The sequence below is a fragment of the Phocoena phocoena genome, chromosome 14, assembly GCF_963924675.1.
Source record: "Phocoena phocoena chromosome 14, mPhoPho1.1, whole genome shotgun sequence".
Lineage (NCBI taxonomy): Eukaryota > Metazoa > Chordata > Mammalia > Artiodactyla > Phocoenidae > Phocoena > Phocoena phocoena.
Genome location: NC_089232.1, coordinates 48,188,014 through 48,215,401, shown reverse-complemented (window position 1 = coordinate 48,215,401; position 27,388 = coordinate 48,188,014). Strand labels below are relative to the sequence as shown.

General features: G+C 38.5%; 1 protein-coding gene and 1 pseudogene across 18 annotated transcripts in view; one reads left to right on the top strand and one right to left on the bottom strand.

Moving 5' to 3' along the window:
• Nucleotides 1-27,388, bottom strand: part of NRXN1 (neurexin 1) — a 1,127,862-nt gene that overhangs the window by 828,385 nt on the left and 272,089 nt on the right. The window lies entirely within an intron of this gene.
• Nucleotides 1,471-1,906, top strand: LOC136133452 (protein mago nashi homolog pseudogene; annotated as a pseudogene).

The window sequence follows — 27,388 nt, the reverse complement described above, 5'->3', positions numbered from 1 at the left end:
AGGGAAGCCCTATTTATATGTTTTAACTGAGACAGCTACAGCTATAGTTGTCCAGAGATGCTACAAGCTGTCTCAGAAGTAGTCCATTGCAAGAAGATGTGGCATGACAATCCATTCTGCATCACTGAAAACTAGACTAGTTGGTTTCTGAAGCCCTGATCTATGTTAGTCTAGAAGTCAAAGAATCCTGTTCTTTTTGGCAGAGAGGAAAAGGTTCAGAACTCGATCCCCGTTGGCATCCCATGCCCTTCCCTGATTCCATTCTTGTTCTGGAGGATTTCCCAGGAGATAGTACATAACCCTCAGCAGGTGTCTGGCCTCAGAAACAATTTGGGAGGAGGAAACCGAGGCTCAGAATAAATAAAATATCTATCAAAGCATCATTGCATCAAATATAACAGAGAACATGGTTATCTTTAAAGGATTCAAAAAGAGGAATAAAATGACAATTTTAGACTGAATATAAATTGGTTCCTTCAGATAAATAATTGTTAGTGGATAAATTAATCTAACTGGCAATTTAGAAGAATTAGTTTGTAAAATTATAATATTTAAGATCTGGAAATAACCTTAAAGGTCATCTGAAGCCAACTTTCCATTTTACAAATAAGGGAACAGAGATTCAGAAAGGGTAAGGAACTTGTCCAAGGTTACCCAGTAAATCAATGGTTGAAAAAGGACTGGAACAGAGACATCTTAATCACACCATCTGCCACCACTCTCAAACTAAATGCCTAGTTCAATTTTAAAAGTTTATAAGAAGGAATGATAATAGGTACAATCTTAGATTTATGGTTTTAAAATGCAAGACTCCGTCCTAACATCATTGACAGTCATTGTCAACATGGATCCTCCATCTTGTCAACATGCAGAATTAAGATTTGAGTAGACATTGGGAGTGTGACCTATACTGCCATATATTAGGACCGGAGATCTCACCAGATACTGCGGTTCATATTCTACCGTCAGCAAGTTTTATACAAATTAAAGTAATAATAATAATAATGATGACAATGATGATGATGACAGATGATAATGACAGAAGCCTGTACTGTTTTAAGGCCAAATTTCATACATAGCATTCAGAGTCCTTATCTGACCAGCCATCATTTTTTAATTTATTTTTTTGGTGGTTTCCCTAGAGTTTTAATTTTTTGTTTCAATTATTTACCATTAGTTAAAAATTATAAAATTTCACTTAAAACCTGAGTGTTCTTTTCTTATAGGTAGCTCACTAGATGTTGACAAACAGAATAAAAAGGGGAAAGGGAAAGGAAGGAAAGGAAAACCAAAACATTCCTTTCCTGTTTGGCTGAGCAGTTTTGAGTTCCTGACTCTGCTTTAATGTTTCCTTACTCTAGCATCACCATCAAAATGCCTACACAAGTGGCCAAAGTACCTATGCAAGTACTAATTAGCTAGCATAAGTTAATGTAGATTTCCTTGAAATTAAAAGCAGTTTTCAGAGCCATGGAGAGTGACTTCTATCTGCATTACTGCAAGGGTCACAAGGGCAAGTTCGGCTTCGAACTCCTGGAGTCTGAGTTCTGACCCAATGGGATCGAGATATGCCAATAACAACAGTTACAAAACTGATATGATCAGAAAAGAGGTTTATGTACATAAAAGCGTGATGGAGGAACTGAAGAGAATAATCGATGACACTGAAATTCCCAAAGAGGATAATGCTTTGTGGCCTCCTCCCGACTAAGGGCGCCGGCAGGAGCTTGAAATCATCATTGGAGATGAACACATTTCCTTCATGACATCAAAAATTGATTCCCTTATTGATGTCAATCAATCCAAGGATCCAGCAGGCTTACGAGTATTTTATTATCTTCTCCAGGACCTGAAGTGTTTGGTCTTTGGTCTTACTGAATTACACTTCAAGATTAAGCCAATCTAGATTGAATATTGGTGTGGACACAAGGAGTGTGGGAGTAGCTGCTTTTAATCACCATTATCAGGACATTTTTGTGCATAATATTTCTTATAAACTATAAATGATTGTCTTTAATAAGCAACATAACCAAAAAAAAGCAGTTTTCACCCTTCTAACTTCAAAGGGAATAAGAAATAAATCTTCAGAATGTCACACTCAATAACTATGCTTCTTAAAGCAAAATATATAGAATGCATCATCAAGGATACATATTCCCTCATGAATAATGCTTATGGGATTGACCCTTTCTTTGTTATATTTACTCTTTCTTGCTACCCAATAAGAACACACTTTGAGAAAATAAGACAAAAGAAGACATTCTGATTTAAGCAAGTGAAGGGGAGAGGTGGCAGTGGCACAGGTGGCATCTAAGGTCTACCTGAAGGTTCTAAGAGATGGGTCACTTGTGCAAAGCTATGCCTGTGAAAGCCTTAACTTGAATTTAATGTTTCCCATGCACGGTTTAATCACATCTATAGAACTGTTTTTATAGCTTTGAATAAATAAGAGCTTACTACTTCAATATTTAATCCATTGAGCACTATTGTATACATTTACAATTGTGAACAGATAAATTTGTGTTTTCCGTTGAATGTGGGTCTGAATTAGCAAAATGTACTCTCAAAGAAAGAATTCTCTAGGACCTGATTTCTATCTTCTCCCAAAGTAGGGCTTATATACACACTGGGGGAAATCAACTTCCAAGTGATAGCAGCAAAACCCAGCTGTTTGTGCAAGTTAAACTGCCTTGCATGGGAATTAACAAAAGCTTGCCAGCAAACATGCAAGAGCTGCAATTCTCAGAGCAGAAACAGGCTCCACCTTACATACCACCTTTTGTAAGTACAGGACTTGAAACAGCATGTGGCCAGTGCTCCTTGAGTGTACAAAGGTGTGGAAAGGCACGCATGATCCCCAGTTTTAATGACGTCTCCAGTATTAGAGAGTGGAAGAATCTCACCTCAGCTTTCTAACAGCCTACTTACTCTTAGTCAGGAAGAAGAGGAAAAAAATAATCATACAATTCAATGAGCCATTTTCCAAATGAAAGATGACTCACTTAAGCAAAACTTTCTGCAGGTGTCACTTCTCAAGGATGCTTAAGAGAAGGGCCCACCAAACCTGTTCTGAGGGCTAAAGCAACGCACAATCTGTATCACCCAGCATGGTGCCTGGCAAATAGTAAGAACGAGGACATAGTTACTAATGAAATTATACACAGTCTGCCCAGTTCAGAACAGTTATCCTGAGCACAGAAACTCTTAAGCACTGGTTTATAGAGGTGGTTACAAGTATTGATTCAGACTCAAACAGCCCCTTTTAGCACTGTTAGTCTTTTTTTTTTTAACATCTTTATTGGAGTATAATTGCTTTACAATGGTGTGTTAGTTTCTGCTGTATAACAAAGTGAATCAGCTATACATATGCATATATCCCCATATCTCCTCCCTCCTGCGTCTCCCTCCCACCCTCCCTATTATTTTACAAGCCAAAAACATAAACTCAGGTAAATTAAAAATAGGTAAAAGAGCATACAAATCCTCAAGAAACAACAATTCTTTGGCCTGCCTATTATCTCCATTTGTAAAATTATTCCTTTCCTCCAAGGTTCACAATGCTTAGCCTTCTGAGATGTAAATATACCTCACAGGGTATTAACCTCTGTCAATGGAAATAAAACTGTAATTGATTTGGTTCTGCGATTATCTAACATATAAACATGTGCTCATTGAGAAAAAACGACGTCTGGACAACTGATATTGTATTTCTGCCAAATACCAAGCTGATGTTCATAAAATCTTACTGGAGAGCACCCAGTGCTAACTATAGGATTTCAAACTGCTGATTTGCAGAGATGAATCATGAAGCAATCTACATTGTGTGGGTAATTAGAATTCCCATCCTTATCCATCCTCTGAAAAGAAGCCTAAATTTTTTATTTGGAAGCCACTTTGAAAAGCTTTCATTAATTTAAATTTCAGAACAGATTTCTCCCCATTATGTGTATTCAACTAAAAGCCTATTAAATACAGCACCATGATAAGAGTGAACAAATAGCAGGTTTTTCCAAGGCATCCATTTTATTTTATTCCAGGATCCAGAGGCATTGATAATTCAGAGATTGCTGCAACACTTAGAATCTTTTGAAAACTAGAAAGAATCGGTAATAATTTAGTGATTTCTAATCCTCTACGATTTGTTTAAACGTGTGAGACAAATGAGTCCGTGTTCCTTAAAACTGCCCACAACTTAAGCAATTTAATAGTTGCTAATTAGATGCATTTAATTCCAACTTAAAAACCATCTTTACTTGGTATGCTCTTCATAGAAATACTATTCAGCTGAATCCTATTATAACTGACATGGTTTATTTATTACACTTGATCTGAGGAAAAAAGTACATACCCAGAAAGCATCGCTATTTAATCTTGGTGTTAATTTACTCATATGCTTCAAAAGTCTAGAGATTTAGTATTATTTGAACTTGGTGAAACATATATAAAGTTTCTTGCCTCTGCCTTTAATATTTGGGGGGAAAATGATTCTGTTAGGGTTTTCAAGATGGCTAAGATTGTGGAACAAAAATAAGAGAAGAGAATAAAATAAGGCTGAGATGGTGTAAGTCCCATGATTTTATATATCTATACAGGAGAGGAACAGGTTTTGAGGAAATCACGATGGGAATTAGACACGTTAAGTATGTTGAACAGAGAAGGCTCCCGGCAAAAACAAATAAGATGCCAAGATGCTTCTCCATTATGGCCAACACAAAAGGAGGAAAGAAGACGACAGTGTCACAAGAGTCTACAAATAACTAATCCCTCTCATGTACATCTTGATCTGCAGTCCAGCCTGGCAGCAAAACCTCAGGCTCTCCATTACCCACTTACAAGCCAGCTTCACATGATAGATTATTATTATTAGCAGCATTATTATGACCATTTCCAGTTATCTTTTCTCTTCTTATCTCTCTCCTGAGGCTGTTACAAGAAGAGATTACCTGAAAAGGGAAGGAAATAAGTACCCAAAAAGGTTAAAGGAAGAAAAACTGCATGTTTTCAGAAAACTTTGTAAGACTGATGAGGTAGGGGAATAAAATGAATAAAATGATTATATCATGTTCCATACAGTCTGACAAGGTAATCCCTAAGTGGGAGATTTTTTTCTCAGCCGCAAATTTCTAGCTATGTATAGAGTATGACTGACAAGCCATAAACATAAATTAGTGAAACCGAAAGGAAGCCATTTGGCTGCTCATTATTTTACCATTTGCTACATTTCAATAAATTCATGATGACAAGTTGAGGGTTAGGGGGAATTCCTAAAGGCATTAATGTACTGGTTTAGTTGAAGAATAAAATAATACTACAGGAAAATAACTGGCTTTGATAAACATATTGAATTAGTATACCATAAAAGAAAAATGGATAGGTGATTCATTCACTGTTCATTTGAGATCTCTTAAATTATAAAATCAAAAATAGCCTGTTCCCTATAAAAAGACAATGCCATTTGGTGTTTTGACAATCAGGCCTACTTGTGGGATCACTGATCTTCGGTTGAGAGTCCGCCTGCCGCTGCAGGGGACACGGGTTCGTGCCCCGGTCCGGGAAGATCCCACGTGCCGCGGAGCGGCTGGGCCCATGAGCCATGGCCGCTGAGCCTGCGCTCCGCAACGGGAGAGGCCACAACAGTGAGAGGGCCGCGTACCGCAAAAAAAAAAAAAAAGGATAAATCTCATGTTAAGTATGCTTACCATAGTAAAATAATACTGAAAAAAAAAAAGTTAAATTTGAAGGAGACTAAATTCAATATACTACACTTACTAACACAAAGTGAGAAGGAGAATCAACTGCTTTTGTCCCCCAATCAATTCCTTGCCTTTGAAATGCCACAGTTTTCTATATGTCATATAAAATGGTATGGAATATGAATTATCTGGAAAATTTCCTCAATTGTCTATTTCACTTTGCAATATGAACACAGCCTGCATTTATAACCATAAATTCAAAGGGAAAAATGCTTTAAAGATATATCAGGTTACTGCAATCTAAGCATATTGTTTTGCTGTGGTTCCTTTTTGGGACTGAATATCAAGATGCAGTCCACTATGCCAAAAGCCTCTAGCTTTCCAGAAATTGAAAGCCTTCGCCAACAAATCACAACTGTTTTACCATATGCCTCTTCGTTCTGCCAAGTATTACCAGCCTGTTCTACTTTTAAGCAAATTTCATTATATTATAGCTCAGAGCAATGTTCATTAAAAAGTATTACTGAAAAATGTCAAGTTGTTTTTATATAGAAACTGGAATTTATTTTCTACTGAAAAGTCAGATATTTATTGAACACAAGACATTTTAAAAATATTGATCTCAAAAAAAAAATATTGATCTCATTTCACAAGTCACTTCAAAATTGTCAGTCTCTATCTTGATTGTGAAGGTTCAGGCCACATAATGATTGTCTGAAGCATTTTCTGTCTTGCACCAGTTAACTTTCACTAGTATCTACCATTGATGCAGATCAACCCTAACCTTTCTGGAATCGACTTAGTCTCAGATCAGTGGAAAATCTCTTCCCTGTTTCTTCATACTCATATTCATCCTCTCCTTGACCAATTTGCTTATTTTTCTGTCTCCCAGCCACAGCCTTCCTGATAACGTCCCAATGCAGTCATATTTTAGGTGATTATAAACTTCATTATAGCCTGTTCACTTTATATAGTATGATACAGTCCAAATAAAACTAGCCCAGAAATCTCACCTCCACAACTTCTAGTTATGTGACCCTTAATAAGGTCACTTAATCTTTGGAGCCTTCATTTCCTCATCTGTAAAACGGATGATTACTTCCTGCCCTCCCTTTTGAATCCAGTTTGTGAGCACAAAATTTGGTAAGGCATGTTCAGACATTCTGTATCTCATTTACCACAAACCAAACACAAAAACAGAGAGCTTCATTTTGAAGCACCAAGCCCTCTCCTAAGGAACTGTTTCTCTTTCTCTTCAGACGGTAAAACCCACTGGCCGTTAAGAGTCTGTGATCCAAAAATCATAGGATTAACCTTCATTACCTACTGTAACTAGGTTTAGCATTTGATTCTTGGTCCAATGAAGACTCATAAAATGTTGGGCTTTAAATCAGGAGAAAAGCATGATATTCTTGCTTCCTCTGAGGAAAAAGAATGTTTTTAATCCCCTGAGGAAAATCAGATCTACTCAAATTGGGCCACATTATATATTTAAGCTAACAATAACAAAATGATAGAAATAATTCAATTGTTCTTAAATCCTAGGCCAAATCAGTCTGTGAAGATTTCTGGGGCCTTCCTAAGCTCTGGAGGGGAGCTGAATCATGCATTGAGGCTGCCTTTATTCTAATATACTACATTTATATGCAGTAAAATCAGGATAAAATAGAAATCAAGGTCACTTTTGATGTGACAGAAGTGACAAAAAAGTATCTAGAGGGACAGCAAGGAACTGAATGGGGGGGGGAGATAGGAAAGAACAGGCCTACTTAATTTGTCTTGCTAAATGTTATGAAGAGACTCTGAATTGTGAGAATTGTGAGCTGGGTATCTGTATAAAACCCACAAGGCTTTTCTTTGCACTTCCTTTTGCTACAATCTCTTTCCTTCCCATGGGGATCTTTCTCTAGTATTGTCTATCTCCTTAGCAATGAGGGAATGGAGGCTGGCCAAATCATCCGTCATGAGTCTGTCACCCCTATTCTCTAGGTATGGCTTCATCTAAAATAAAATTATAAGCATATAACTTCCCATCTCACAAATACAGGGGTGACAGGGAAGCTCAAAGTAAAGCAGAGTGCATTCTGGATGCCAGTATAGAAATTATGATCATTTAAGTACCGCACTTAAAACACATTTATTTAGAAAGAGCTCAAACAGAATGACAAGAAAAACACTGACTCTACTAAACAAATAAATAGTCACTTTCCACGTTCTATTAAGAGATATTTATCAAGAGTGTGAAAATGTTCATACCCTTTGTCCTATTAATTCACATCAGGAAATCAACCTAAAGAAACACTGTTTTCTGCACAAAGGTGTTCATTGCAGGATTATTTAGAAAGGCAAAGCTTTGAAGAAAACCTAAATATCCAACAGGAGTACAATAGTAAGTCTATTAATAAAGAATAGGCAGTTAATTTTTTTTTAAATGTTAGTGGAATAGAAAAATATTCTGATATGTTAAGATCAACATGATCTCAAATTTTTTTGGTTTATATTATACACATAAAAAGATTAGGACATGAAATCAAGATTTAGCAGTGTTGGAATTATAGCTACTTTTTTACTTTCGTCCTTCGAGCAGTTTTTGGTTTGTTCCTAATAAAATCAATAAATATTATGTCATTGTAAAAATAATCCATACCTGTTGGGTATTTATGTGTTAAAACTGAAAGCCTAATCTTTAGCTGGAAGTCTGAGAAATGGCTGTGTTTCTGTGGCGAAAGAATGCTTTAAAGAGAAAAAGCACAGCATACTAATGTGAGAAAGCCTGTTTGTCTTTAAATGGGATGGTTTTCTTGGGGACACATTGAAGTCAATCTTTTTCCTCCTGAATGACAGGATTTCTGTATTAAAGTGTTTGTATGTGGAGACAAATAGTGCCTCTCAAATGTGCAGAGAAGCATCTTGAGTAACCAGCTACAGGATTCCACAAAAATTATGGAACCCTCCTTTCAGGTTCAAGTACATGAGTTAAGCAGGAACAGTTATAGAATCAGTAAAAAAAAAAAGGGGAAGGGTAAGCTGTGACAAAGTGAGAGAGTGGCATGGACATATATACACTACCAAACGTAAAAGAGATAGCTAGTGGGAAGCAGCCACATAACACAGGGAGATCAGCTCGTTGCTGTGTGACCACCTAGAGGGGTGGGATAGGGAGGGTGGGAGGGAGGGAGACGCAAGAGGGAAGAGATACGGTAACATATGTATATGTATAACTGATTCACTTTGTTATAAAGCAGAAACTAACACACCATTATAAAGCAATTATACTCCAATAAAGATGTTAAAAAAAAGGGGGGGGGAGAGAAAAAAAAAGAGTATGGGAAAGAAATAGTACAGAAAGAAAAGGAGAGTAAATTGATAATGATTTTGTAACCAGACAGACTGTGGCATTAGCAAATAAAACTAAAGAAATAGAGAATAAGTCTCATCTCTCTCATTACACACAATATATCCCTATTTAAAAAGTTCTCATTAAAGCACTTAATTAAATATTGTTTAGTAATATGAGTAATACCCGAATACAGTATAGTAGTATCAGTCAAACCTACCAATTATCTTGGGCACTAAAATGGTGCCCAAGCATTGACAGTCTTTGATGGGACTAGATTCAAGTATGTTGGATTCTCTTTTCCTTATGCTTCATGTCATTTCATGGCAAAGTTGCAACTTTGATGCTTAGAACTGCCAATGTTTACTTAATGGCTGACTCTCTAGTTACCAAGATTAATTAGCTAAAAGACCAAATCTAGATGCTAACGAAACCTAAAGGACTTATCTAACAGTTAATGCACTGGGATATTATTCATTAAAGAGCAAGAAACAAAGGTTGATTATATCTTCCTTCTTATGCGCTATTTTTAAGTAACCATTATTCTGGCTTTTTTTCCCCCCAGAAATGAATTAGGTTGGTGGTATTCTTTGCTGCTTCTCTGTTTCACTTTCCAGAGTAATATGGTCTTTTTTTCCCTCCTTTTGTCCACACTGGTCATGCAGATCAACTTCATGTCAGAAAATAAAAACTAAAAGAAAAATCACTTTTGAGAGCTCTCACACATCTATCTTCACCAAACTAATCACAAAGCTATGCTTCCAAGACCATCAGGTAATATGAGTGTGGTCTATTCCAGCACGAGGATTCTTTCCAAGGCAGTCTGGAACTAATTTACTAGGGTGACTGGTGAGTCAGGTTTTCATCCCATAAAATGATTATGGCCTAAGGGAACATATGAGAAAACAATGCACAAGGGTTTCTAAGTTATTAATTAGCATGAGGATTATCTTCAAACCCAAAATAAAAAGCAATCATTAATTCTTGGCAACAGCATAAATATGAGAGCAATGGTGTACACAGGTTACTTCTAAACTGGAAAACACTTTTCAATAATTCTCATTAGGGGGGCTTCCCTGGTGGCACAGCGGTTGAGAGTCTGCCTGCCGATGCAGGGGACACGGGATTGTGCCCTGGTCCGGGAAGATCCCACATGCCGCGGGGCTGCTGGGCCCGTGAGCCATGGCCTCTGAGCCTGCATGTCCGGAGCCTGTGCTCCGCAATGGGAGAGGCCACAACAGTGAGAGGCCCGTGTATCACACATACAAAAAAAAATAATAATAATTCTCATTAGGGGAGGAGAGACAAATTAGGAGTGTGGGATTAACAGATACAAACTACTATACATAAGATAGATAAACAACAAGGATTTACTGTATAGCACAGGGAATTATATTCAATATTTTATATTAACCTATAATGAAATATTTGAAAAAAAAACTGAATCACTATGCTGTACCCCTGAAACTAGCCCAATATTGTAAATCAACTATACTTCAGTAAAAATAGATAAATAAATAAATAAATCTCATTATAAACAAGTCACTATTATTAATGAAATATCGGGGTTAAATCACACATTGCCCACGTATGTATATTTCAAGATAAGAATGATACCACTCATACAAATCCTTCTTTGTTTGCCTGTTTAATTAAGAGTAGATTTTGTAAATCTTACCATGCATTGCATGCAATGTCTTGCTGACTAGTCAGAAGCGGAGCTGATGGGAGCCTGGTGCTCAGAGACTTCCTGAGCTCTGAGTTTCCACATTTTGGGATGTGTTCTACATATGGAGTATGTCTTCTCAGCCTGGGCGTCTAGGTAACACACATGTTAAGAACACTGGCAAAAAACAAGAGGCACTGGATGAGGAACCAGTCACCAATTTTGCCACCATCTTGGCATATGATTCAGGAAATATCAATCAGTCTGCATCTCAGCTACTGAATCTAACATAAGATAAGCAAACAGTTGGGAAGAATTCAGTGAGACTGCACAAGAAAGTTCACTGAAAATAATACATGTTGTGAAAGTGCAAGACACAGTTATGAAAGGGCTAATATGTCAGGAACACCATAAACTTCAGAATAATCCCATATGTTCTATTTTTGCTTCAGTTAAGGAGATGAGGGTAAATATGCTTATGCAATTTCATTCTGTGAATAGCAAAGATGGGGCCACCATGGCCAAGAGTTTAGTTAATTAATCTGGAAACTTTCCTGGCCAGTGTTGAGCACTATCAATCTAAATGACCTGTGTTTTCATTTATTTAGTGAACAACTGATAAAGGTCATCAGAGTGAAGATCACTCCCATAGCATATCTAGCACCACCAGTTAATTGGAGGAAAGGTATTCTCCAATTATCAAGTGTCAGGAAGCTGCCTCTAGGAGAATTACAGCTTTGGTACAAGCAGATCATAGACTCAGTTTATGCTTCAGGAAACTCTACTTAGTGGTGACTGCACATAGGTCATTTTTAAAAATCTCCCTGCACACAGCCTGATCCTGTACTACTCAAACACGTCAATTGTTATGATTCAATATTCTTCAAAGGCCTCAAGCTGATGTTCAATATTCCACTGGGAGCTTGGAAAATGGATCTGTCCCTTCACTGAGTTATTAGGCAAGTTTCAACACATCTTTTCATCAGCCTGAGAGAGTCCAGAGAACCCAGCCTCTGTAAATTCAGAGAAGGGATCTTGTAGTTTTCGGCATATGGAAAGGGTGTTAGTCACACATGGTTTGTTTCAACTATAGGCCTCTGCTCAGGCCCCTCTCTTCTCTGTTTCCCTTCACCCTACCAGTCAAATCTTACCTATTCCCCAGACCTGGACAGAGTCCCATCTCCTTTATGAAGACTCCTCTAACGAGGGGAAGTCTCTCCTCTGCTGGACTGTGAGGCAGCTCTCCCCACTCAACTCACCTCTTCTTCTGCAGCTCCTATCTTGTTAAGCCACCATGCACTCTTATCATACCCACCCTCACCCCTACATCCTGTCTTTAAAAAACATCTCTGAGAATCCCTAAATACGTATCTCAGATCCCACACTTCAAAAAAAAAAATCCTGTAACCCATTGTAGCAGTGAGTCTCAATTGTGTGTGCATATGTGGGGGCCCTGATGGGGACATTGAATCTCTAAGGCAGGGTGGGTAGGCCGGGTGGGTGGAGCATGTGTAATATGACATGTCCTTCCATGGCTGCCTTACCTGGAGCTGAGATTCTCTGCTCAGAGCCAGTACCTCTATTTATTCACATTGTCCCAGTCTCTGAAACTTCTATCTCACTCAACATCCTCTCAACTGATATTCCCACCTCTGGTCCTATTCTACTAACCATAACCTCAACCAACCAATTCTCTACCTTGCTTGCTGAGTGATCTTCGAAAATGCAAGCCCGATTCTGTCATATGCCCTTGTTAAGCCCTTCAGTGTCTCTCCATCCACTTTCCGGTAAAGTCCAAACTTCTCAGCAAGATAGAGAAGGCTACCACTTCTGTCCTGACCTTTCCTAGCTTTCTAGCCCTTTCTCTCCCCATCCTCTGACCCCTTCCTCCTTTCCTAGCCCAGCTCTTGTCCTGAAGCATTATGTGCACTTCTCTAAATAGCACCAGTTATTTCTTTAGAGCTTTTGCACAAGCTGTTCTTCCTGGCTGACCCTTGCTCTACCTTGCCTGACTAAATAGGCTACTTAGCTTCTTCTCTTTAAGACCCTCTACCTTATCACTTCCTCCCAGTGGCCTCCTTTGACCTCTGCAGGGCTTTTAGGAGCCCCCCTTCCTTTTGCTTTAGCATTAGATTACCATGGTCTTTATCACAATGTATCACACGCTAATTACCTGTTTAGCGTCTGTCACCATCTCACATCACACTGGACTATCAGCTCTTTAAGCCAAGGCAGGTGTCTTACTGGTTTTTTTCTTTCTTTTTTGGTATGCTCAGTGTCTGGCATTGTGTTTGGCACTAAGGAGTGACTGAATACATGACTGGATAAATGAGAAGACATTTCAAAAAGCCATGAAAAAGTAAAATGAGTCTGTACAGTGTAATGGAATGGTTATGAAACACACTCAGCAGTTTTTTGAACCTCCACAAATCAAACTACTTTAGGGCCAGCTTATCCAGTTTTATAATAAGATTATTACTATCGGGCTTCCCTGGTGGCACAGTGGTTGGGAGTCTGCCTGCCAACGAGGGGGACACGGGTTCGAGCCCTGGTCCGGGAGGATCCCACATGGCAAGGAGCAACTGGGCCTGTGTGCCACAACTACTGAGCCCATGCTCTGCAATGGGAGGGCCACCGCGGTGAGAAGCCCGCCCACCGCAGCCGGGAGTGGCCCCCCACACCCCGCTCTCCGCAGCTGGAGAAAGCCCACGTGCGCACCAGCGAGGACCCAGCACAGCGAAAAATAACTAAAATAAAAGATCATTAATATTCTCTACTTCTCAAAGTGTTGTGAGAATAGACTAGTTTCTGTAATTAAAAGCTATATGATGTTACTATTAAGTAGTCTCAACTGGTTACTTCATTTCCTAACTGCCCAAAACACTCTCTGGACCATGGATTTTCAACTGCAGGGCCAGAGAGAGCTGGGATCAGGTCTATCCGTTATTTTACAAATAATCACTTCTTATTTAATTTCTCTAGGCCTCAATTCTTCCATCTGTGAAATAACGATGACTACCCTATTGTTTTTTCTGGCTACTAAGTGGGATAATACATATAAGATATATAGCTTAATTAACGCCTAACACTAATAAGAGCTTAATTAATGATTCCTCTTCCTCTTCCAATTATTATTATTATTACAGCTGGCGCCTAAAAAATACCTGATGCATTAAAATTAATCAGTATAAAACTTTTAATATCTAAGAACCAAATTTCTAATTTTGCTTCCCAGCCAAGATGTGGAGGGAGAAAAGGAAGGAGTATAGCACAGAAAGATTAGTTTTCCTCTAGCACATGTCAGAGTTCTCCACTTTTGTCTTGTAACTCTACCATTGAAGGTGATATTTCATCCTATGAAGTTGGTTATGAGATTTCCTATACAGAGTAATGAAAAAGCCTATAACAACTAGTGACCTGCCTTCCCTGCTGTTCCCTCCACAGAATAATTTTGCCATAAAAAATAAAGGGGACATCTCCTTTTACTGAATTATGACACATTTTCAACTGACTTATTCCTCTTGGTACTTAGGAGTGTCCTACTTTCCCCTCCGATGACACTCCCACTGAGATGACATGTGACACATCCCAGGGAAGCATCAGAACTAAAGAGAAGGTTAAGACTGGGCCACATCCATCAGCACTTCCTTTTGCTTTAAGAAGAAACATCACTCCCCATCATCACATCAGTCTGCCTCTCTCTGTTCTAAGGATTCTTTTATTTCACTGCCCAAGAAGTGATTTACAGGCAAAAGCCCATGCAAAGCAGCAGAGATACCAACTATCTCCCTCCCCGCTCCCTCCTTCCCTCTCTTTCATATATATATACAACATCTACTATGTGCCAGCCACTGAGCAACAAACAAAACCTGCCCCTACGGAATTATGGAAGGACATGACATAAAGCAAATGTGTTCCTAAAGAATTCCAAGTTGAACAAATGACAACCAAATCATACTTTAAATGCACCAATAAAACATGATCTCTGCAGCTGAGTTTTAAAAACAATATTGTCTTTGGAGGCTGGCAATCCTTTAGCAACTTAGCTCCAGCTACAGAAAAGGTGAAAATTAGCAACGTGCATTGAACATTTATTATGTACCAGAAACTCTGCTATGCCCTTTTCAGGTATCCTCACGTGACTGTCACACATACACAAAAATTCCTATGTGGTAGTATGCTTATCATTATAAACATTTTACAGGTGAGAAAACAGACTCAGAGCGGTGAACACTAAGCCCAAAGTCATACTGTTAGTAGACGGCCTTGAACTCAGGCATCCAGGCTGTAGAGCATGTGTGCACAGTCAGAGAGTCTATGACACATTGTCTGCAAAGGTGCTTCAGAAAAACATTGAAGGAGTGAATAAATGAGTGCCATGAATCTGAAAATCAAACCACATCAACACCACTCAGGATCACTAAATTGCCAAAATGTTCAAGAGCTTGATTTGTTGTATTCATAACTTTTCAGTATATGATGGAAATAAGTCCCTCATCTCCCAAGAGTAGCATACCTGTAACACTTCCTGCTGAAGATTATTAATCATGTAATTAATATTGAAACTTCCCTCAAAGTTCAATTGCCTATAAGTTGCTATTGTTGTTGTTTAAACAAAGAAGACATCTGGTACTTCCTGTTTCATCTCATCTCAGGTTGAGATGTGTGGGGGAAAGAAAAACAGATATCAGACCAGCTCCTATGAAAACTACTCTGACCAACCAAGAGATACGTTCTTTCCATGGAAACAATTTAACTATCTTGCAGAACATCTGAAGCACAATACTTAATTTGAGGGGGAAAATTTGCTTTCTTTCCTTCTCCCATTCTAGTAGATGTTACCAGGTCTTCCTGTGTCCATAACACTAATTTTTCACTTTAAAAGAGAGACAACCTAAACTTTCTGGAATGTAACATAACTGTACTAGGTTAGCCATGAGGAAATGTAGCCTTAGAAGGAGAGAGAGAAGGTAAAGGAACTTCTCTCAGACATAATGAAGACAAGAGCAAGTTGTCATCAGGAAAGGAAAAGTATCACCTCTTAGGTACATGTCTATCTTTTCTCATTTCTCCTTGTTTCCTTGTCATCACCACTCCAGGGAAGGGGGGAGTAGAGGATTTCCTGCCAAACAATGCTTTAGTACCAACTGAAGGATCGTGATTGCAACTGCATTCCGTGTCCTATATGCAAGTTCGAGGGAGGGGGTACAGAGGAGAATGCATATAGGACGCCAAATGATTATGCTTCTACATGCATCGACAGGGCCAACTGAAAGATCCACATACCCAGAATAGCAAGGCACTTGCACAGTATTTCAGTCATGCTTCTTGTAAGAATCTCATAAAAATCTGAGTATCAGAGTGGAGGGGTTAGGAGGAGGGAAGCAGGTGAAAACAATAATAAAAACAGTGAGCCAGAATGTTTTAAGCTTTCAGAAGCTCAACAGAGCAGAAGCTATTGTGAGATAGGAATGGAAAGGTACTGACAGATAAATTGATGTATACCAGCAATATCTTAAATTAATTCCTTGCCATTGATCACATAAGAAATCAAAGTTAACAGTCTCATGGATCTTTATACCCAGGGGGAGGAAGGACATTTTGAATGACCTGCTCTTTTGTATCTGGGCAGATAATCAGACAATTAGAGCTCGTCATGTGCCACAACGAAGCTCTCGACTGTCATGAATCACAGTCATGCTCATTTTAAAAGAAGATTCATAAGAGTGAACTGCTTTTTAAAGAATATGTTGCTTTCACATTTCTTCCAAGAAACATAGAAATTAGGGAGAACCAGGGAAGAGAGGTTTCTATCCAACAGAAAGAACAGAAATGGACTTTGACATGCTTGGCTAAGCATCTTCCCCATGATTTAAGGGCTGAGGTGTTGCTTACATGGATGGGATGGGGTTGGGGTGAGGGAACTGAAATCATTATCTGAGAGCACCTATATCAGAAGCAACGGAAGAGCTTACAAAATTGCATATCCAAGAAGAAAGAACTAAAATCCTGCATCCCGTGGAACAAAAACCACATTCACAGAAAGATAGACAAGATGAAAAGGCAGAGGGCTATGTACCAGATGAAGGAACAAGATAAAACCCGAGAAAAACAACGAAATGAAACAGAGATAGGCAATCTTCCAGAAAGAGAATTCAGAATAATGATAGTGAAGATGATCCAGGACCACTGGAAAAAGAATGGAGGCAAAGAGAGAGAAGATGCAAGAAATGTTTAACAAAGATCAGGAAGAATTAAAGAACAAACAAACAGGGCTTCCCTGGTGGCGCAGTGGTTAAGAGTCCACTTGCTGATGCAGGGGACACGGGTTTGTGCCCCAGTCAGGGAATATCCCACATGCCGCGGAGCGGCTAGGCCCGTGAGCCATGGCCGCTGAGCCCGCGCGTCCGGAGCCTGTGCTCCGCAATGGGAGAGGCCACAACAGTGAGAGGCCCACGTGCCACAAAAAAAAAAGAAAAAAAAAATAGAAACAGAGATGAACAATACAATAACTGAAATGAAAAATACACTAGAAGGAATCAATAGCAGAATAACTGAGGCAGAAGAACGGATAAGTGACCTGGAAGACAGAATGGTGGAATTCACTGCTGTGGAACAGACTTAAGAAAAAAGAATGAAAAGAAATGAAGATAGCCTAAGAGACCTCTGGGACAACATTAAATGCAAAAACATTCGCGGACAGGGGTCCCAGAAGAAGACAGAGAGAAAGGACCTGAGAAAATATTTGAAGAGACTATAGTCGAAAACTTCCCTAACATGGGAAAGGAAATAGCCACCCAAGTCCAGGAAGCACACAGAGGCCCATACAGGATAAACCCAAGGAAAAACATGTGAAGACACACAGTAATCAAACTGGAAAAAATAAAGACAAAGAAAAATTATTGAAAGCAGCAAGGGAAAAATGACAAATAACATACAAGGGAACTCCCATAAGCTTAACAGCTGATTTCTCAGCAGAAACTCTACAAGCCAGAAGGGAGTGGCATGATGGACTTAAAATGATGAAAGAGAAGAACCTACAACCAAGATTACTCTACCCAGCAAGGATCTCATTCAGATTTGATGGAGAAATCAAAAGCTTTACAGACAAGCAAGAGCTAAGACAATTCAGCACCACCAAACCAGCTCTACAACAAATGCTAAAGGAACGTCTCTAAGTGGGAAACACGAGAGAACAAAAGAACCTACAAAAACAAACCCAAAACAATTAAGAAAATGGTCATAGGAACATACATATTGATAATTACCTTAAACATGAATGGATTAAATGCTCCAACCAAAAGACACAGGCTTGCTGAATGGATACAAAAACAAGACCCATATTTATGCTGTCTACAAGAGGCCCACTTCAGACCTAGGGACATAGATAGACTGAAAGTTAGGGGATGGAAAACGATATTCCATGGTAATGGAAATTGAAAGAAAGACGGGGTAGCAATTCTCATATCAGATAAAATAGACTTTTTTTTTTTTTTTTTTGCGCTATGCGAGCCTCTCACTGTTGTGGCCTCTCCCGTTACGGAGCACAGGCTCTGGACGCGCAGGCTCAGCAGCCATTGTTCATGGGCCCAGCCACTCCGCGGCATGTGGGATCTTCCCGGACCAGGGCACGAACCTGTGTTCCCTGCATCGGCAGGTGGACTCCCAACCACTGCGCCACCAGAGAAGCCCTAAAATAGACTTTTAAATAAAGAATGTTACAAGAGACAAGGAAGGACACTACATAATGATCAAGGGATCAATCCAAGAAGAAGATATAACAATTATAAATATATATGCACCCAACATAGGAGTACCTCAATACATAAGGCAACTGCTAACAGCTATAAAAGAGGAAATCAACAGTAACACAATAATAGTGGGGGACTTTAACACCTCACTTACACCAATGGACAGATCATCCAAACAGAAAATTAATAAGGAAACACAAGCTTTAAATGACACAACAGACCAGATAGATTGAATTGATATTTATAGGACATTCCATCCAAAAACAGCAGATTACACTTTATTCTCAAGTGTGTATGGAACATTCTCCAGGATAGATCATATCTTGGGTCACAAATCAAGCCTCGGGAAATTTAAGAAAATTGAAACCATGTCAAGCATATTTTCTGACCACAATGCTATGAGATTAGAAATGAATTACAGGGAAAAAAAAGTAAAAAAAAAAAACAACATACGGAGGCTAAACAATACGTTACTAAATAACCAAGAGATCACTGAAGAAATCAAAGAAGAAATCTAAAAATACTGAGAGACAAATGACAATGAAAACATGATGATCCAAAACCTATGGGATGCAGCAAAAGCAGTTCTAAGAGGGAAGTGTATAGCTATACAAGCCTATCTCAAGAAATAAGAAAAATCTCAAATAAACAATCTAACGTTACACCTAAAGGAACTAGAGAAAGAAGAGCGAACAAAACACAAAGTTACCAGAAGGAAAGAAATCATCAAGATCAGAGCACAAGTAAATGAAATAGAAACAAAGAAAACAATAGGTAAGATCAATAAAACTAAAAGCTGGTTCTTTGAGAAGATAAACAAAATTGATGAACCATTAGTCAGACTGATCAAGAAAAAGAGGGAGAGGACTCAAATCAATAAAATTAGAAATAAAAAAGGAGAAGTTACAACAGACACCCCAGAAATACAAAGCATCCTAACAGACTACTACAAGCAACTCTATGCCAATAAAATGGACAATCTGGAAGAAATTCTTAGAAAGGTATAACCTTCCAAGGCTGAACCAGGAAGAAATAGAAAATATGAACCAACCAATCACAAGGAATGAAATTGAAACTGTGATTAAAAATCTTCCAAACAGGGCTTCCCTGGTGGCGCAGTGGTTGAGAGTCCGCCTGCCGATGCAGGGGACATGGGTTCATGCCCCGGTCCAGGAAGATCCCACATGCCGCGAAGTGGCTAGGCCGGTGAGCCATAGCCGCTGGGCCTGCGCGTCCAGAGCCTGTGCTCTGCAACGGGAGAGGCCACAACAGTGAGAGGCTCACGTACCGCAAAAAAAAAAAAAAAACTTCCAAACAAACGAAAGTACAGGACCAGATGGCTTCACAGGTGAATTCTATAAGATATTTAGAAAAGAGGTAACACCCATCCTTCTCAAACTCTTCCAAAAAACTGCAGAGGAAGGAATACTCCCAAACTCACTCTATGAGGCCACCATCACCCTAATACCAAAACCAGACAAAGATACTACAAAAAAAGACAATTACAGACCAATATCACTGATGAATATAGATGCAAAAATCCTCAACAAAATACTAGCAAACAGAATCCAACAGCACATTAAAAGGATCATGCACCACAATCAAGTGGGATTTATCCCATGGACGCAAGGATTCTTCAATATACGCAAATCAATCAATGTGATACACCATATTAACAAACTGAAGGATAAAAACCATATGATCATCGCAATAGATGCAGAAAAAGCTTTTGACAAAATTCAACACCCATTTATGATAAAAACTCTCCAGAAAGTAGGCATCGACGGAACCTACCTCAACATAATAAAGGCAGTATATGACAAACCCAAGAGCAAACATCATTCTCAATGGTGAAAAACTGAAAGCATTTCCTCTAGGATCAGGAACAAGACAAGGATGTCCACTCTCAGCACTATTATTCAACACAGTTTTAGAAGTCCTAGCCACAGCAATCAGATAATAAAAGGAAATAAAAGGAATACAAATAGGAAAAGAAGAAGTAAAACTGTCACTGTTTGCAGATGACATGGTAATATACATAGCAAATCCTAAAGATGCCACCAGGAAACTACCAGAGCGAATCAATGAATTTGGTAAAGTAGCAGGATACAAAACTAATGTACAGAAATGTCTTGCATTCCTATACACTAATGATGAAAAATCTGAACGAGAAATTAAGGCAACACTCCCATTTACCACTGCAACAAAAATAATAAAATACCCAGGAGTAAACCTACCTAAGGAGACAAAAGGTCTGTATGCAGAAAACTATAAGCCACTGATGAAAGAAATTAAAGATAATACAAACAGATGGAGACATATACCATGTTCTTGGATTGGAAGAAACAATATTGTGAAAATGACTATACTACCCAAAGCAATCTACAGATTCAACACAATACCTATCAAATTACCGATGGCATTTTTTACAGAACTAGAACAGAAAATCTTAAAATTTGTATGGAGACACAAAAGACCCCAAATAGCCAAAGCAGTCTTGAGGGAAAAAAACGGAGCTGGAGGAATCAGACTCCCTGATTTCAGACTATACTACAAAGCTACAGTAATCAAGACAATATGGTACTGGCATAAAAACAGAAATACAGATCAATGGAACAGGATAGAAAGCCCAGAGATGAACCCACTCACCTATGGACAACTAATTTATGACAAAGGAGGCAAGGATATACAATGGAGAAAAGACAGTCTCTTCAATAAGCGGTGCTGGGAAAACTGGACAGCTACATGTGAAAGAAAGAAATTAGAACACTCCCAACACCATACACAAAAATAAACTCAAAACGGATTAGAGACCTAAATGTAAGACCGGGCAGTATAAAACTCTTAGAGGAAAACATAGGAAGAAGACTCTTTGACATAAATCACAGCAAGAACTTTTTTGATCCATCTCCTAGAGTAATGGAAATAAAAATAAACAAATGGGACCTAATGAAACTTAAAAGCTTTTGCACGGCAAAGGAAACCATAAACAAGATGAGAAGACAACCCTCAGAATGGGAGAAAATATTTGCAAATAAATCAACAGACAAAGGATTAATCTCCAAAATATATAAACAGCTCATGCAGCTCAATATTAAAAAAAGAAACAACCCAATCCAAAAATGGGCAGAAGACCTAAATAGACATTTCTCCAAAGAAGACATACCGATGGCCAAGAAGCACATGAAAAGATGCTCAACATCACTAATTATTAGAGAAATGCAAATCAAAACTACAATTAGGTATCTATCACCTCACACCGCTTAAAATGGGTATCATCAGAAAATCTACAAACAAGAAATGCTGGAGAGGGTGTGGAGAAAAGCGAACCCTCTCTCACTGTTGGTGGGAATGTAAATTGATACAGCCACTATGGAGAACAATATGGAATTTCCTTAAAAAACTAAAAATAGAATTACCATATGACCCAGCAATCCCACTACTGGGCATATACCCAGAGAAAACCATAATTCAAAAAGACACATGCACCCCAATGTTCACTGCAGCACTATTTACAATAGCCAGGTCATGGAAGCAACCTAAATGCCCATCGACAGACGAGTGGATAAAGAAGATGTGGTACACATATAAAATGGAATATTACTCAGCCATAAAAAGGAATGAAATTGGGTCATTTGCAGAGATGTGGATGCATCTAGAGACTGTCATACAGAGTGAAGTAAGTCAGAAAGAGAAAAACAAATATCGTATATTGACGCATATATGTGGAACCTAGAAAATGGTACAGATGAACCAGTTTGCAGAGCAGAAATTGAGACACAGATGTAGATAACAAACGTATGGACACCGAGGGGGTTAACGGTGGGGGTGCGGGTGTGATGAATTGGGAGATTGGGATTGACATGTATACACTGATAAAATTGATGACTAATAAGAACCTGCTGTATAAAAAAATAAAATTAAAACTAAAAGGAAATAGAAAAAAATGTATATCCTGGCCAATTCTAAAATATTGAATCTCTGAAGAAAGCCCCCCAAATTTTCATTTTTAAAAAAACTCCCTCCCCAGGGATTGGCAGCATCCTTCAATGAAGCAACTACAGAGGGCAGAGAAATTCACATGGGTAGGTGGGGGGAGTTGGCAAAACTGGGTTACAGGTGCCCTAAAAAACCAAGGCTTCAGGATTTAATAAAGTTCCACAATACTTGTAGTGTTAATGATGGAGTATGTTGGATTAATTTCACACAGAATGAAATGACATCACTATAACATGGTTTGTTGCTGCGTAACCCCACCTATGAACATTTTAAGGGCATTGCTTTTGGATAAACTCCCACAGGTAGATAAACTCCACAAATACTGGTCACCGTGGTCACCAAGTAGGGTCAATTATTGGGACTGCCTTGTTTCCAGTGCAGATATGCAGATTATAAGGGCCCTCATACTGGGCAGGGTAGAAAGTACAGCACTACTAAACGCTTAGCAATATACTGATAAGTGAAAGTCATAACTGAATAAAACAAACCGTACTTGGAGATTTGTCTAAAGGAATGAACCAACACCTTTATCCATACCAAGCCATTTCAAAGATGGGAAAGCCACTGAAAAACATTTGAGTAAAAGTAAAGTTAATGAAATACCTCAAATACGACTAGATGAAAGCCTTCTGCTTTTGACTATCTTGAGAATTTGGGCAACTACATTAGTTAATTTCAAGGAGCTCCACATGCTGAAGGCAGTAGTCCAGGGAATGTGTTTAGGCCCTACCTAGTCAAACTTGAGAGATGGCACAGCCCTCACAGCCATGGGGGAAAATGCATGGGCATTTTAATAGTATCTGCCTTAAATACTAAGTTCACAAATGCCCTAGGTTGTTCAGTTGTATTTATATATATATTTTTTTAATGTACTGGTTTAATTGGTTTCACACAATAATACATCATTATTATTCCACTTAGCATCTTGTACTGTAATCAATGATTTTTACATCTTCTCCCCCAACTAAATTGTAAACTTGACTGTAGAATGAATGGATTTTAAAATCTAAAGTACCTAGTATTCTGGGTAACGTTGTAGCACACATTTTCCAAAAATGCTTACCAAATCAATTTGTCGTTCTAGGTGTTTATTTGGCAGAAAGGATTTGTATCAGACAATTCAGTGAACATTAATGTAATAACTACTAGATTTCTGGCACTATGCTAAGGCACTGGGGACAAAAATATGAATAGAAAATAGCTCCTGCCCTTGAGAAGGTCATAGTACAGTAGAGCAGGAAATCTCTGAATGTATTACAATGCTATGATAAATGTCTTTGCTAAACAACAAATATTCCCTTAAAATGAATAGTTCCTTGAATAATGCATGCAGGTTTTCATATGTTGTTTGTTTCAATTTACCTATGCAATGTAATTTACATTATTAATGCATTCTAACTTTGGGCCATACATGTAACACAAATAGGGGAATGTAATTAACATTTGTTTTAATTTAAATATGCCCCAATATATAGCTGCACACTAAAGAAACATTGGAAGAATTCAGATTTATAATTTGTAATTGTGCTAAATTACATCAGGTGTAATTCTGGTTTATAATTTATTATATTTTCATTTGTTGATATAAAGACAAATCATAAAAAAACACTAACTGTGTTAATTCTAAACAGGATTTCTGCCCTGAATGTCTGCCCAAGCCTGGGGATTGTGTATTTTCAGAAATGTGCACCCAACTCCTTTTCTCACGAATCTGATGTGGTTCTTTGCCTGATGCAAAAGAAGAAGTGCTGAGACCATTGTTTGGAATCTCTGCAGTATATCTCTTACCAAGTGTAAGAAGTATGTGAAATGTTCTAATGAAAAGGGCATTAAGCTCAGAGATAAGGAGGTACAAATGTCAGTCGAAAATAGTAACTAATGGAAAAAATAACTAATAGATGAATTCAGACAAGGAGTCAATTTTATTTAGGCTTCTGTTCCTTTTCTTATAACAGAAAAGCCTTTAACTAGGAGGTCTCTAATGTCACTTCCAGCTCTAAGTCCCTAGGATTCAGTGATGAGTAGCATCCTCAGAGAGGTTACGTGGGAGAGATGGCTGGCCGCAGCTGGGTCACTGACAATCTAGTGAGACTCACATATTGAGAGTTCACAGCTCCCTCAGCTTCACACCCTCCAGCTGCACCCTCATCCAATTCCCACAATGCATGTGGACTCTGGAATCTCAGCTGGCAAAGCAACAACCACCACAAACAACAACAACACACATTCACAAGTAGCCTGAACTTGAAGACCAGAACTTGTTGGAATTTTCAGGACATGGTCTCAGCTATCCAGCTTCCTGTAAAATAAAGTATGTGGCAAGTGTTAACAACTCATGTTTTCCTAAAAACAGGTAGAGAAAAAATAGAACTTGTTCTTTCACATCAATTTATGAGGCTTTGGCAATGCTGGGGGATAAAGCTATGGTTTCTGGGTTCTGCTTTAGAGATGCCCCTTTTCCACACTGCCACTCAGGTATCTATGCTTTAGAGAGCACCAAAGGTAACTCTTCCAGTTCTAGAAAGCAGCCCTTAAAATCTGCAGTTGAGCCACAGGCCAAAGCAAGCCTATATGATCACAGATGGGTTATCCAACTCAATCACAGACATTCCTCTAATCTCCAACAAGGAAACGTGCTGTCTCTCTAATGCACTAACATCAGTCTCCTGGGGCAAAGTCTGGTTTCTCTGGGTGTCTTATTCATAGAAATATTATACATTTTTGTAAATGCAAATGTAGTCGAAAACAATTCACAGAGTGGTGTGTTTAAAAGAGGTGAAATGAGAAATCACTTTCTCTGTATTTATTTTCCCAAGGGTTCTCACCCCTTTGCAGAATGATATTCCAGCTTTAGAGACATTAAGAAACCAGTAACCATGGGACACATTGCCTGGAAACAGCCTGATTACAACCAACTCACTCAGCTACAAGGAAATTCTACCTGACCCTTTAGGACCATTTGTCAAGCCTTATAATAATGATAAAGAAAAATTATACTCTTGTAAAGCCTTCAAAAATTATTGCCATGAAACTCTGAAAAATCTGGGCATCTGCTTTGGGGAAGAAATGGGAAATTAACATGATCATCCAGTGTCAAAATTTGACAGCCTAGACAAAATAAAGAAAAATTAGCTCAGCACCATGCACAGAATTCAGAAATCAAAAGTCCAAATCCAATGCTGAGCAAATAATGTCTGGGAATTGCACTGTCTGTCATGGGGGTTAGAAGCCAAGGCAGCCAGAAGTCACTAATAAAGGGTATTTGTATTCTGCAGCAGTGCTGCTCAACTTGTACTTCCTTGTACATCTACTGCAGAACATTCAATCAGATGCTGCCATTAACAGCTGCTTTGAAACATATACCAGTTGGTTCTGTCATGCCTGACAGGTGGATAAGAGTTGTCAGGGCAATAACATTATAAAAACACTGTAGAAGTTTAGCAAAATCTAAGAATGTCTATACAATGTTTAAAAGCCATTAACGATCAGTCTCAGAAAATAGGACCTGTCTTTTACTTTACTGGAATAATTTTTTAGTTACATGACTGCGTGTGTGTGTGTGTGTGTGTGTGTGTGTGTGTGTGTGTGGTGTGTATATTTATAGACAGACAGCTAAATATATAAATAAATGTTTTTGTTTTCTGTCAAGCATAGCAGGATTTATAAGGAGGCACCAGGGAATCCTGGCTTCACTAAAAGATTTTTCTCGCTATTGATCCACTCACAGTTACATTAGACTAGGGTGCATCTCACAGGACAGCTCAGATGTGGCCTGGGACCCATCTTAATATGGGCTTTGTCATTGCTTGAATCCAGAATTAATTTCTAGACACATCTATTACGCTCTGGCTAGACTATCAGGATGCATGTTTCAGCGAAACTCAACTAGCATTGTTTTGAATTAAATTATGTTATGTCGATTGTAGGAAATGACTTCAGTTCCTTCGTTAACTGTAGGTAAATGCTCAATCCTTGAGAGCAACAGAGATTTGTGGAGAGTGAAGCTCCTAGCTTAAATTTAGCTATAGTGCTAATGAAAGTAAACAATTTTTACTTTGAAAGGACTATTCCTCAATCCTTCAGATATTTCATGCACATCCACAGCACTCTTAAATATAGCTCCAGGCTAAAGTGTAAGCCCTCTAGAACCTAGGCTTCAGGGACACGTCTTAATTTCATGTGGACCCTTGATACTTATCTCAGCCCTAGCACACAGTGGACACTCATGAAATCTCTGCTGAGCTGAACCAGGCACCAGCGTCATCAAAGTAACTGACAGTGCAATTTTAGAGCTGACTGAGATAGACATGAAAAGAAAAAGAGGCTATAGATTGCTCTAAAGAGATGTAAGGATGATATTCCATTTTCCTGGAAGGATTGTGGTGGGAGATTACATGGGAAAACGAGGAAAAGAAACTTTCTGACTATCCTTAGTTTCCATCTCTACTTCCCATGCCATTCACACTATATGGTATTGTCAGAATGATTCTCCAAAAACACAAAATCCCAATACTACTCAGCTGCTTAAGAAAATAATGAATGAATAAATGAATGAATATAATGACCACTGTCCACAAGAAACTTACAATTTGGTTACCTAGATGGAAATAACACATGATGTTTTCAAGAAAATATGACTTGAAAGAAAAGTTCATTGTGAGCTTAACTGTCAGCAGAAGTTGCCAAGGGATTTGAACCAAGTCTATTCATCTGAATGAATAAAGGTGCAAAGTTAAGCTATTCCCAGTTAGACAAGAAACATAACCAAAACATAGAGATAAGAATTTGAATAGCACATTAGGAAAGATACAAAGATACATTGGGCGGTAGATTATTGATAAGAGTAAGAGTTTTGGTTAGAACCTTGGATTGTATGAAGTATTTCTTCCCATTAAGAAAGTATTAAAAAGGATGCTATGAGTTGCCAAGATTGCTCAGTAAA